Source organism: Oryzias melastigma, linkage group LG2 (assembly GCF_002922805.2).
Source record: "Oryzias melastigma strain HK-1 linkage group LG2, ASM292280v2, whole genome shotgun sequence".
Classification (NCBI taxonomy): Eukaryota; Metazoa; Chordata; class Actinopteri; order Beloniformes; family Adrianichthyidae; genus Oryzias; species Oryzias melastigma.
The window spans coordinates 21667559-21673265 of record NC_050513.1 but is presented as its reverse complement, the minus strand read 5'-3'; positions in this window follow the sequence as shown (position 1 = coordinate 21673265).

Genomic DNA, 5707 nt, shown 5'->3' with positions numbered 1-5707 from the left:
GAGGAGGGGAGGGCTGTGGTGCTGGGAATTATGGGATGTGTGTGTGCGTTTTTTGTGTGCGTGTGTCTGAGAGTGAGCAGGGGTGATTGGTTGTGGGGATATGAGCGTGCACGTGTGTGTGCATGTGTGTCAGAGGCAGAACTGGTTGAAAATATTAACTCTTTGCTGGCTGAGCTGCACAGCTTCAGCCGGAGAAACGAGGACTGAGCCTGCCTCTGCTCTGCACAGGGACAGGTACGCGCTCACTAAAGTCTGCCTAATCACTTCAAATATGTAGTTTGACATTTGATGAACTTTAAACAGAACAGCTATATTAGTCATGTGGTCCGTCTCTGGCATTTTCATTGTTTTTGAAAGGTCTGTAGTGGTTTCTTGTCACTGCATTTAGACACATAAGCTTAAAAATATCCAGAAATAGGAATGTGTTCTCTGAGCTATTTCTGAAAAAGAACTAAAAGCATCCTCTCCCTGCATTAATCTATTTACACTAATTTGTCATCCCTGTGTGCAAATATTAGTTTGTAGTTCTGTGTGTCTTGCTATAATTGCTTGACACAACTGGAAGACTCATTTGTCACCAACATGAGGAAATAACATAATTGAAAAGAGCTTTTCAATTTTCTAAGTTAAATAATGAAATAAAATATGGTGCTTTAAAGTTTTAATTCCTTTTTTTTTCATTATTATTATTCCATCCAGCAGCGATGAAGAAAAAGAGTGAGAGAAAATTCACTCACGGCAAAATGCAAATGAGCCTGGAAGCTATTACAATGCTAATGAGATTCCACCATAGAAGTTGCTGCTCCGGCATCCGGGATATATTTCATCCATATTTGGAAAACTGTTGTGTGCTGAAAATAGGGGACACGCTTCCTAGTTCTAAAATGAAGTTTGCGAGTTTTCACTTTCAGCATCCACAAGCAGGTTGAGTCTGAAAACAAAAAAACTCCGACCTTTGGGTCAGATGAATTTACCCGTTGTTCACCTCCTTCCTTGTTTGTATCCTCTGATCACTGCAAGTCCATCTTGGTGTCAGAATAGTCACAAGCAGTCTGTGTGCATGTTGACCAAAGTTTCCTTCCCAAACACTAAAACATTTTGTACCAGCAGTTGTAACTTCACTGTGAAGAGGTGTTGTTGGTTCTGCAGAACAGGAGCAGCATCAGTGCGTTCAGGTGCATAACCTGTGGCAGAGCTGCGAGGGTGTGTGCTTTAAAGACAGGTGGAGAGCTAGGTAGCAAGATAGGGTATGTTACCATAGTAACACAAAGAGGAAACCCAGCAGAAGCACAGAGTCTATATGTGTCCTGACCCATTTCCATTCTCCTCCACAAGTGTTTTGTCTCCCTCACCTTGCCGTATTACAACTGAAAGCCGCTTTCTTTCCTCATCCTTGATGCATTTGATGTATTTAATAAAAGTTGAGGCCGGAAAACCTGCAGCAACTGTGCCGCATGCAACACAGCAAACTCTCCAGGCACGGCTGCTTTCTTATTCAGGTTCCTCCAGCGCTGTTCCATTCAGACTTGTGGGTTAAAAAAAAGCCTGCAGGAACAAAACATGCACGCACAAAAGTATCCCAAACTAAGTAAAGCACACAGAAGTTGATAACCAGGAATTTGTCTGCCTGTTAAACTGAAGCAGAAATGCAGACCAGCACGAAGAAAACAAAAACTCCATCACATTACATCTGACTCTTTACCAAACTAAAACGTTTGCAAAGAAAAGAAAAATGTTGCTTTGGGGTCTAAATACATCGGGTCATTTTACCAAAAGATCATCACTAATGGGGATCAGAATAGCACTAATCATTTAATCAACATGGGTGTGATTACAGATGGTAGTACACATTAAAGACCAGAAGCTGTCAGATCATCAGTCCAATGTCAGATTCCAGTTGTGTGCACAGCTGGTGTTGACCTGAACCCTGTAAGACGGAGAACCTCGCTGCTCTCTGATGACTCGGATGGTGGTAGCAGTCAGGTGACCTAGCAAGCTGTCACATGGTTCATAGCTGATCAAACGCTGACATGAACTGTAATATAACAATCTGTCTTAACGAAAACCTGTCTGCCTTCAATCTGGAGTCACTTTTACCACCAAGAGTTGTAGAATTCCTTCAGCAGATGCTTTCATACAGACCTGTTCACACACTGGAGGCAGCATGGGATGAAGCATTGTGCCTGAGGGCCTCTCATTGTCAAGGCCAGAACTCAAACAACCCATTAACAACCAGATTATTTCACCAAATGTGTGAAAGAGAAGAATTCATTTAAACATTAAACAGGTCCTGACAGTCATGTTTGCTTGTCAGATTGTATCATGTCTGTAGACTGGATTAGACTGGAGCACTCACACTTTCCAGGTTACACCCCATGTTAATGAGCCTGCATGTCTGTGCAACCTCTGCAGCTCCAAACACCGGCGGCCGAGTGGACGGTACTTTTTGGAGGACACCCTGAAGCTGAAACAACCCCAGAATGAAATTAGCATTTGTGTGGATTGAGGCTGGGGGCGGGATGGAGAAGAAGGCATCTGTGCCTCAGAGCAGTGAGGTCCATCACAAACCTTAATGTCTTTCCTCACACGTTACCTGGACGGAGGATTGGCTTCACGTGCGCGCTGAGTGGTTTTTGATTTCTGTTTAATCTCATGTTTTCTTCTCTTCTCTGTTCTGATTCATTTTGTTTGTCCTCATGGTTGGAAAATGGATGTTCTAGAAAATCACTCCAAGCTAAAAAAGAGGTGACATGTAATCTATGAATGCTGTCATTAGCCTGAGCTCAAAGTGCTGAAGAAATTGCAGATTCAAATTAACAGTGACTCAAAGTCAGTGTCGCTGCTCGTTCTCAAAGCTTGAGGACGACTCTGACATGTATCAGACCACAGTGGGCGGAGCTCTGGATCCAGCCTGACCTGCTGTCTGTGGTCGTCTGCACTGCTCAACCAGGTTAGCTGCGAATCCTTCAGTGCAGCAGCCACACTCTGGCGCTTCAGGCGAGCAACCAAATCCTGTTAGAAATGTCAATTGAAAAGGTCTTGAGAGATTAAAAATGTATTTTTTAATTAAAGGTTTATTAATAGATTTTTCAAACTTTTTTTTAATTACCCAGCTAGATGCCTGAGGCGTTTGGATTACAACTTTTATCTCACTCGATACAGACTGCCTCTCCACATTCAGCCATTTTGGATTAAAAGTCGGACTTCATAAATGCTGTTCATTAATTCCCAGTGTGGGCAGTTAATGTGCAGTTCGGCTGCAACCTTACTGCTGGTCTGAGCGTCTGTTTATTTTTAGATTCTTCTGGCCACTTTGCAGACCGGGTCTAATCTGTCACGGAGGAGCACATGGAAAAATTCTTAATCAGAGTGCTGTACAAAAATGCTCCCTCTGCTGTGGAACGGCAACACAAACTGACTCAGTAAATGATATTATTGACAGGTGTTAATCAGATGAATAATAACAGAATATTCACTACACTCAGTCTTTAGTGTGAAGCATTTAGGATTTAAAATGAACCAGTAGAATATAGTAGAATTCAGATTTCACATCAGCTATGACTGGAGTCTGTGAAAGAGTTTCTCAGAGCCGGCGTCATCTTCTCCTGCAGCTGCTGTGCTGAACATCCAGGTACTAAGACTATCATTAGCAGCCTCGACCAGAGGCAACACAATCACAGGAATATTATCAAGTTGTTTAACTTCATAACTCTGTTTGCATGCACCCTCATTAGTTGTGTTGTTCAGCATCTGTGGACATTTAATGTGGTTTGGAGAATTTCCTCCTACAGTCACAAACACAACTATTAGTTAAAGGAGAAAAGTCTCACTTTGTAAAATTGTAACATTTCCATCCATTAGTAACGCCACTTTAATACGTCGTTGGTTACTTGCTTCTTGATCCAAAGCATAATAAACTTAGTAACTGAGTTTCTCTTTATGAAAAATAACTTGTTACCAGTAATTATTTAATATACTGTAAAAAATAAATTTCTGTCTCAAAAATGAATATTTTTCTAATCAGTTTTCACAAGTAATTTTCAATGAATAAACACTTCAAGTGTTTTCATTGTGACTCAATAAGCAGCTAAAGATTATAAAATGTCTTACTACAGAATAAATCTAACAACCTGAACTTCCAACAATTTTGTTCACAACAAAAGGTAACATTAAAGTGACATGAAGTGTGGACAAAAGTCTGGAAGTAGTTCTCATATCTCCACCTTTCTGAGCTGATCCAGCGTGACATCACCCACAGCTAGCAGCTTACATCTGCTTCCCACCAAATGAAGTCAGTTCAGGGAGTATTTTTCCACCAAACAGACATCATGTTTAAAACCAGATGTCAGCAAACAGTGATTGGTCCGAATTGGTCAACCATTCTCTCCGTCTGAAGAAAGCATGAAGAAGACCACGCCCCTTCCACTGAGAGCAGGCCTGGGAGAATCTGTCAAACGCCTCAAATGTTTATTGTTTATTCAGGCATCTGATTGGTCAGTTTGTAACTTGCAGAAGTTGCTACAGAAAAAAAAAACTATCATTTAAAAGATGGTTGACGAGAACTTGTTAAAGACGTTTCAGAGTAAGAACAGTAATTATTCTGACAACCAGAAGGACTAATAACAGCTGATTATTTCTCCAGAAGTCTATGGGGTTTTGGCTTCTTGGAGCCAGCAGGAGCTTCTTGTTTGGAATGAGGGTGGGTGGGGTCACTCAGTCCAGTTCTCTTATACAGTGAATACTCGGGACATGAGTCTGCCTTAGCCAATCAAAATCATTTATCCTGCAGTCAACCTGCCCAGTTTCCCTTCATTCAGTCACAGTAACAGTGTTGTAACAATCAATACAGTAATAAGTTAGATTAGCCTTTTCATAAGAAAATATCAACTGACCAAAGCTGGTATTTTAAACAGCTTTATTACTGACACTGCTGTCAGGTAAAGGTGGGAAAAACTCTCAGCAGTTTACCAATTCTTATGAATCTCATTAAAAAAATCTTAATATTTTTTAAAGCAAACAAACTCAGGAAACACTGCAGAATTTTATTTTCTGCAGGTTTTTTTTGTTTTGCAGCAAGCTGTTTCTTTTGTAGTTGCATTCTGCAATTTAACCACTAGATGTCACTCAAGTCAGAATGTGGTCAATTTCTGTTTTTTAATCAGATACATACTCTACCTGAAACATTTTTCCATCCAGTGATGTAGTTTTCTTTTTATCATGTTGTCTTTTCCTTCATTTTTTATTTGAGGCCTTCAGCTTCCTGACTGAAACACAGGAGCAAACCTTTGGTTGCAGTTAACTTATGCTGCATTTTTAGTCAAGAAAAGCAAACAACTGTATTGGCATTCTATGCTAGTGTTAGAATTCATTTTCTACATCATTCAGTAGAAGCTTATGATCAAAATGTCTGAATCCAATAATTTTCTACCCAAAATGGTTCAAAGTTTGAAGAGTTTGGACCCACTCACTAACACATTTGTGACATCCAATCTCCTGACAGCTTCACTTATCGTCTTTCAGGCTCTTTGGGTCACCCTGGATGGATGGATGATGGATGGATGGATGATGGATGGATGATGAATGGATGGATGATGAATGGATGGATGGATGATGGATGGATGATGGATGGATGACGGATGGATGATGAATGGATGGATGATGGATGGATGGATGGATCAAGGATGGATGGATGGATGGATGAAGGAGG